The sequence below is a fragment of the Rattus norvegicus genome, chromosome 17 (assembly GCF_021556685.1).
Source record: "Rattus norvegicus strain SHRSP/BbbUtx chromosome 17, alternate assembly SHRSP_T2T, whole genome shotgun sequence".
Classification (NCBI taxonomy): domain Eukaryota; kingdom Metazoa; phylum Chordata; class Mammalia; order Rodentia; family Muridae; genus Rattus; species Rattus norvegicus.
In genome coordinates this window covers 94080054-94088933 of record NC_141550.1, presented here as the reverse complement: position 1 = coordinate 94088933, position 8880 = coordinate 94080054, and positions in this window count along the sequence as shown.

Genomic DNA, 8880 nt, shown 5'->3' with positions numbered 1-8880 from the left:
AAGAGAAAGAGAAGAAAAGAGGAGACAAGAGAGGGAAGAAAGAAGATGGGAGGGAAGGGGACTGCTTTCAAGTGGGGGTAGATAGCACTTATAAATTAATGGTTGAAATTAATTGCAAACAGTGCCAAAGTCTACAGAAAGAGTAAGAACCTGAAAGCTAAATAAAGATTGGGGATTTGAACATAAAAACAGCGATCTGGCTTCTGTTTGACCTCACAGACTTCTTGTTAGTACCAGTAACTAGTACTTTTAAAATACATAATATGTTTTGGAAAGCAAAATTCTTTTCTTTAATGCTTCCAACTCATAAACGTAATTCTGGGGAACATATAATTTGACTGTTCTAGTAGTTCCTTATTGGGAAAGGTGTTCTTGGTAATAAAAAGGCATTTGTCTCATGCTACTATCTTAAATTTATTTTTACTTTTAAGTTCAGAATATATGGTTTGAATAGAAAATTTAAGATCTAATGTTCTTTTAATTTGAAGAAAAGATAGTTGACGGAAGATAGTAGTAACAGAAATATAGTTACAGAGAAATAGCGTCTTCCACTTTAGCAGGACAGCTATTAGAAGGAGTAGAGCTAGAAATAAGAAATTAGGGACAAATTAGGGACAATTATTGCCCCACTTCTACAGGACCATGTGGGCCTTGGGCTCTGCCCTGATAAAACTGCCATCTACACATCACTGCAGTCTGCTTTGCAGATGGTGCATGGCACATGCATGCTACCACTTCAGGAACCCAGCAGAGACTGTCTGTCATTGTAAAAAAGTCACATAAATTTCCAGCACAGAAAAACTGGAAATAAGTCAGGATGCCAGGTTAGGTGTTTGCCGAGGTCCATAGATGTCCATTCCCTGACTTCAGTCTTCTTGTGTTCCCATGGCAGAGGAATACTGGAGCTCTCAGAGTCTCTTCTTTAAGGATAGAACCACACTCATGAGTACTCCATGAGGGATACATACTGATGAGTTGATAAACTGCCAAAGCTCATAATCACATCATCCTGTGGTCCCAGTTATCATATACACATTTCAGAAGGAACTAAACATTCCCTCTACAGCACAGATTATCTAGTATTTCAGTGGCTCAATCTCAACATTGAGAAAGAAATCTAGGTCTAGACCTAGTGTCTAGGTCTCTGGAGAAGGCTGACTTGGGGACTAATGCTGACAATGTAGAAGCAGCAGATGGGTCCCTGGTCAAGGCTTAGGCTGGGCAGATTGTTCCATGTTTATTCCAAAAATACACTTCTAGAAAGCTGTATGAGGGCTGGCAACATGGTTCAGAGACGATAAAAAAGCACTTACCACATAAACCTAAAGACCTGAGTGCTCACGCAAAGGTAAACAGAACCAACTCCACAAAAATATCCTGATCTTCATACTGAAAAGCTCTCAGGGAGAACTTTCCCTCGGGATGGAGACCCTCTAACTCCAAAGACCAGACCGAGACACCACAGGATGTAATCAGCAAGAGGATTTGGTTTATTGTCGGGATACACAGGCACAGGCACCTGTGGGCGCTTCAGTCACTCGGGGGACTGGCGCGCCCCACGGAACCAAGGATGGGCTTTTATAGGATTTTGGGGAGCAGAAGCAAGCATACAGAAGCAGATGTATGGTTATAGGGATATAATTGGTGGATTCTAATATGGCAAGGGTTTAGCCCGGGGGCAAGTTTCTTAGCTACCTTCCTGAAACATAACGGCTGACTCGGCCCCCCAAGGGTTCAGCCCGGGGGCAAGTTTCTTAGCTACCTTCTTGGAACATAACGACTGACTCGGCCCCCCACCAGGGTGTGGGACCTCTCCCGGGGCTTTTTTTTCATTGTCAGGTGTTCAACTGAAGTCGTCCTGTTGCCAGGCCTTCAACCAAACACATCCTGTTTGGCAGCCGCTGTGTACTCAGTGTTCTAACCTTTCCCTGAACCAGTCATCTTAAGTACAGCCTTGTAAAATGGCGTTACTGCTGCTAAGCTGGGGTCTTTCATTCCCCCATTTTTTTTTTTGTTAACTTTGAGTGAAATCTTTCACTCGACTTGGTCAAGAAATTTCTGTCTGGTGGGGGCTTATTCCCCCACTGACTCTAGGCCACAAAAGGGCTAGGAGGAGCCACGTAGGTGTTTTAACTTTAAGGGGTTTGGAGTGTGCTGAACTCTCCATGTCTGGGGTGTAGTGTTGTGATTAGTCAATTCCTCAGACCGGACTGTCTTGACGTGTGGTGTGTGGATCTAAGCCGAGACTCCGTCTACCTTTAGGGCGGTCGGGGTAGTCAGGAGGACGGTGTAGGGTCCTTTCTACCGTGGCTCGAGATTCTTGGTCTGGTGTCTGTGTACCCACACGGTGTCTCTAATCTGGAACAGGTGTGGCACCACCGGATGCTCAAGCTTGTCCTGGTAAGCAGCGGCCAAAGGTCTCCAGACGTCTCTCTGTACAATCTGTAGGGCCTGTAAATGGGCCCTCAGAGAAGGGCTGTCAGCAAAATCAGCAATGTTTGAATCAAAGAAATGGACAAATGAGGGTGGTGTTCCATATATTATTTTAAAAGGAGTTAGACCATGGGGGGCCGGGGTATTCCAGGCCCGATATAGAACTAGGGGAAGGAGGGCCACCCAATCCTTTGAGCCAGTTGCAAGCGTAAGTTTGGATAAAGTCTCCTTAATTGTTCTATTTATGTGTTCTACCTGACCTGAACTCTGGGGTCTATAGGCACAATGTAATTTTTAATCAATCCCCAACAATTTGGCCACCAACTGACTTACTTGGGAGACGAAAGCGGGCCCGTTGTCCGACCCCAACGCTTGAGGCATGTCATATCTGGGAAAGATTTCCTCGAGGAGCTTCTTGGTGACCATTTTTGTAGTCTCGTGTTTTGTGGGGAAGGCTTCGACCCATCCTGAGAAGGTGTCTACAAACACTAGGAGATACTTGTATCCATATATACCTGGTTTAATTTTAGTAAAATCAATTTCTCAATGGATGTCGGGACGGTGTCCCCTAGGACGAACTCCTTGTCCAATCATGGTCCTTCCCGGGTTAACCTGAGCGCACGCTTTGTAACTCTCAGTCACCTTTTGTATCGCTTTGTCCCAATTTAAAAAAAAACACAGATTTATCTCTTCTCGATCTAGTAAGGTTTTTATCTTCTTATGTAAAAAGGAGATCAATTCAAAAGTCCTTTGTAGACCCACTGTTTTAGTTGAGGGTGGTAGATGGCCCCCATTTTTTTAGGAGCTCTATGTCCTCATGGGCATAAACCCAACTGGTTTGTCCCACTGGTGGGGGTGTGGGTTGGTCTGGGCTATTTAAGGGCAAGATTTGTTTGTTCATGGCCGCTTTTCTCGCCGTGGCATCGGCCAGCCGGTTTCTTCGTGCCTCTGGGTTGTGTCCTTTCTGGTGTCCTGGACAATGTATAATACTCAGTCTTTTGGGCAAGAATAGGGCTTCTAAGAGGGCCAGAATTTTAGCCTTATTTTTACCCTCAGATGTGAGCAGCCCCCGCCTCCGGTAGATCTCCCTGTGGATGTGTGCCGTGGCAAAGGCATAACGGCTGTCTGTATATATATTTAGCCTCTTACCTTTTGTCATCTTGAGCGCCTGAGTCAAGGCGATGAGTTCAGCCCGTTGTGCGGAGGTACCAGCAGGCAGGGCTTTCGCCCAAATCACTTTGTCCTCCGTAGTGACCGCAGCTCCAGCCTTTCGCTCTCCCTCTGCCAAGAAGCTGTTGTCATCCGTGTAGGCAGTCATGCTGTTTTGTCTCCTCTGGTAGAGGAAGCAAGGTGGCAGGATTGAGGGCGACTACGGGCCCAAACTGAACCCGTTCTGCATCCAGTAACAAGGCTTGGTGTGAGAATTAGAGAGCCAGTGGTCTGGGGGCTGTTTTACCAAGGCCTCCACTGCGTGGGGTGTTAGGATGGTGAGTGGCTGTCCCAAAGTCAATTTTCTAGCATCCTTGATCAGGACAGCAATAGCAGCCACCATCTTTAGGCACGGTGGCCAGCCGGAGGCCACAGGGTCCAATTTCTTAGACAGGTAGGCCACAGGGCGTTTTCAGGGTCCCAACCTTTGTGTTAGGACCCCTTTAGCATACCCCTGTTTCTCATCGATGAACAGTTACTGAGCAAATTGTAAGGGTTTGGAACAGTCAGATGAATATCTTCTATCCTCTTGTTGACCTTTCTCAAGTCTTGTACTGGCCTATAATCTCCAGTGCCGGGTTTCTTAACAGGCAGAAGAGGCGTATTCTAAGGCGACCGGCAGGGGATTAGGATGCCTTGATCTAGAAGCCTCGTAATGTGAGGCCTTATACCTTGATAAGCTTCATGTGACAGGGGGTATTGTTTTATGGAGACTGGAGTTGTAATTAAGGGGGGCTGTTGGAGCGCCAACCCCATCCCACCAGTCTCTGCCCAAGCCAGTGTCCTGTCCCGGTTCATAGGGTTAGAACTTGAAGGGGAGTTCCGTGGGGGCCAGTTATTTGGGCCCCTCTTTCTTCAAAATGAATTTGTGCTTTTAGTTTGGTGAGCAGGTCACGGCCCAGCAGAGGGTACGGGCAGTCCAGAACATGTAAGAAGGAATGGGTCACCTTACCGGTAGCCAGCTGAACCCGGCGGTCCGTAGTCCATCGGTATTGTTTCTCACCAGTAGCTCTTTGTACCCAGGCCGTCCGGTCGCTGAGTTGTCCTGAAGCTTGGGTGAGGACTGAATGCTGGGCTCCTGTGTCTACCAGGAAAGTAACCGGCTGCCCCCCAACTTTAAGCGTTACCCTGGGCTCAGGGGGGGGGGCTCCTGGCCCTGAATTCCCTAATCTTTATCTAGAGCCAAGAGGGAGGTTCGTGGTCGAGGCTTTCGGGGTCCGCCAGGCTTCTTGGGGCACTCTCTGGCCCGGTGCCCTTTCTCTTTGTAATAGGCACATTGATCTTTATCCAGCTTCAGCCCCTTTCGAGCTCCCCCCTATCTCTCTTCCTTTCTTGGTCCTGAACTACGGCGGCCAAGATTCGACTCAATTCTCTCTCTTATTAAAAATCTTTTCAGCTTCTTTAAGTAAATCCTGTAATGTATAGCCCTGCAAATTTTCTAACCTCTGTAACTTAGTCCTGATATCTGGAGCAGCCTGCCAGATGAAGGACATAGAGACACTCGTCATTTGTCCTGGGTCATCTGGGTCATAGGGAGTGTACATACGGTAGGCCTCCTTAAGTCTCTCTAGAAAGGCGGAGGGAGTTTCCCCTGCTTCCTGTAATACCTGTTTTACCTGAGCCAAATTAGTAGGGCGTCGTATAGCCCCTCGGAGACCCGCTAGAAGCAACTGGCGATAAAGGCGTAGGTGTCCCTTACCTTCAGCTGTATTAAAATCCCAGTTTGGTCCTCAGGCAGCTGGGTGGGACGCCCATCATCTCCCAGAACATGCTTTCTGGCCTCTAGGAACACTCTTTGTTTTTTTTCTGAGGTTAAGAGGGCCTGTAAGAGCTGTTGGCAGTCATCCCAAGTAGGCTGGTGGGTAAGTAAAACAGATTCTATTAGGTCGGTGAGTGCCACCGGATCTTTGGAGAAAGAAGGGTTGTGTTGTTTCCAATTGTAAATGTCAGCTGCTGAAAACGGCCAGTATTGGGTCTGGCCACCGGTTCCCTGTCTAAGTGGGAAAGCCTGGGAGGTTGAATCTGGCATCACCTCGCGCTTATTGTGTAATCTCCCTGCGACAGGGGAGAAACCCTTATCAGACTGTGGCCCGGCAACTGATCTGGCCGGCGGCTCTGCCTCCTCCGTTTCAGCCGGGCCTGTCAGAGAGAAGATCTATGAGAGGGGAGTTTGGGTCTGCCGGGAGGACAGGTTTCTTAGAAGGCTCTGATTTCACAAAGGTAGAGAGAGGAAGACGTGGCCGGCAGACCGGGCGGGGCCGAGGGGGCAGGCTGGGGGTTGAGGGGAGGCCAATTCGGGTCCACGAAGGGTTCCGCCCGGGGGGGGGGGTTAAGGCGAGACTCTCTCAAGTGATAATATAAGAAACCTGGTCAGGATGTCCGTGGACGACCCGATCTTTAACCTGTAAAATAATGATCTTATTAAATGTGCCATTCACTGGCCATCCTGCTCCGAAAGTGGGCCACTCGGATGTGTAGAGAGTCTGTCCTTTTCCTTTTTTTTTTTAACCTCGACGGACTGGTTGTGTGCCCGGTCGTGGACGTCTTTTTAATGATCAAGAGTGAGACTTAGGGGCGTTGTTAGGGACTGTCCCATGTTAGTTCTAAGGAAGATTAGAACACAGAGAAAACAAACAACACCAACAGTCAAACAAACAACAGACAGGCGTGCTGCACGGCTTTGGTACCAAACTGAAAGCAAAAAGTCAGATGGAGGTGGCAAAGGTCCGGGGCCCTCTGAAAGCCAAAAATACAGACAGAGGTGCCGTTAGTCCGGATCTTTCTCCTCTCCCAGATTGGGCCTCGAAAAGTCGGGCCCCAACACCCTTGGAACGTCTCCCAGGGCTGCGGGGCGAGAAGTCCGAGCTCGTCAGCTCCTTCTTCGTCCCGCCCAAATTCCAAACAGCCTGGCTGAGCGCTCACAGAACAGACCTGGCTGAGCGCTCACAGAACAGACCTGGCTGAGCGCTCACAGAACAGACCTGGCTGAGCGCTCACAGAACCTGGCTGAGCGCTCACAGAACAGACAGAATAAGGCAGAACGAGACAAAATCAGACAGACAGACAGACGCAGGCCGGCTTACCTCCCAGTGGGTGGTCGGTGGTCCCTGGGTGGAGGATCTCCTTTCCCGGCCAATGCACCAAATGAAAAGCTCTCAGGGAGAACTTTCCCTCGGGATGGAGACCCTCTAACTCCAAAGACCAGACCGAGACACCACAGGATGTAATCAGCAAGAGGATTTGGTTTATTGTCGGGATACACAGGCACAGGCACCTGTGGGCGCTTCAGTCACTCGGGGGACTGGCGCGCCCCACGGAACCAAGGATGGGCTTTTATAGGATTTTGGGGAGCAGAAGCAAGCATACAGAAGCAGATGTATGGTTATAGGGATATAATTGGTGGATTCTAATATGGCAAGGGTTTAGCCCGGGGGCAAGTTTCTTAGCTACCTTCCTGAAACATAACGGCTGACTCGGCCCCCCAAGGGTTCAGCCCGGGGGCAAGTTTCTTAGCTACCTTCTTGGAACATAACGACTGACTCGGCCCCCCACCAGGGTGTGGGACCTCTCCCGGGGCTTTTTTTTCATTGTCAGGTGTTCAACTGAAGTCGTCCTGTTGCCAGGCCTTCAACCAAACACATCCTGTTTGGCAGCCGCTGTGTACTCAGTGTTCTAACCTTTCCCTGAACCAGTCATCTTAAGTACAGCCTTGTAAAATGGCGTTACTGCTGCTAAGCTGGGGTCTTTCATTACATGTGCCATAATACGTATGTGCTCACACATTCATCATACACTATATACAATAAAAATTAATATTTTTTGTCAAAAACTTTAAAAATAAATGTGATATGAATACCATATTTTAGTACATTGGATCTTATATAAAAGGCACTACAGATAACTAACATTAGATTAGCAATCTCTTTGCATGTTGTTTAGAGTAATGCACATATTGGCCAATATGATATGAGTAGTATAATCCCTATTGTTCATATAAGAAAAGTGAAGCTCTCAAAAGACAATGGAGAAGTGACAAACCAGCATCAGAGGAGTGAACAGAAGAGCCTGAGTTCCACCTGTTTGTGGTCCAGAGAAGAAGGGGCTATCAACACGAGAAATGAGTAGCAGACCTAGTTAGCACCCAATAGCTGCAGAAGCTCAGAGAAGATGGGACAGGACGTGAGGGCTGCAGAAGTTCAGAGAAGAGAAGTGGGACCAAGGTGGATGTGGAAGGCAACCTGAGCAATGAAGGTGTCCCCTGAAAAGCTGTATGAGTTCTGTGCCATGACTAGCTTAGGAACAGAAAAGCCCTCAGCACAGTTTTGTGCTGTCTTTCTTGAAAACCATCCCTTTGACTGTATCCAGTCTGTGTACGTCACCCACCCATGTGTTGCTCCACCACTGTCTCTGTCTCAAATCTACTGTCACTGCAGCTCTGTAGAAGCCATTGCTACCACAGTGTTTGTTTTCTCACTACCTTTATCTTACTATAGAATGACATTGCCATCTCACATCATCACAGGAAGAGCAGTGCATAGAATATTTTAAGGGCAAAACAGTTGATTTGTGTTACTTTTACTGTAGCATACAGTTAAACATGGCTGTTAATCTGTTATTGTGTTTAATTTATAGGCTAAAGTTTATCATCAACATTCAAGTACAGAAAAACAGCATCTTCAGTATCTAAAGTTTTCATTATAGTGGTCTTTCACTTCCTTGGTCAGGTTTAATTCAAGAGATTTTTTTGCTTGGATTTTTAAAGTGTTATGAATGGGATTGTTGTTGTTGTTGTTGTTATTTCCCTGATTTCTTTTTCAGTGCATTTTCATTGGTTTATTATATGTCATTTCTGCCATTTTGTTGAAAGTAGTTATTCATTCTTTTTTTTTGAGCTGAGGACTGAACCCAGGGCCTTGAGCTTGCTAGGCAAGCGCTCTACCACTGAGCTAAATCCCCAACCCCTAGTTATTCATTCTTTATTTATCCAGTCTTTGATGTATAGAATTATACTATCTGCAAATGGAGATACTTTGATTTCTTCCTTTCCATATTATGTTCATTTTATTTGCTTTATATTTTTCTAGGTAAGATTTTTCAGTACCATCATGAATAAAGAGTCAGAAAAATGGAACCCTTGTTTTCACCATTTAACATAGTGTCAGCTACAGACTTACCACAAATATTATTATGGTGAGATGTGTTTCTTATATGTAGTGGCCAGTAGAGGGAGCTGAGTCT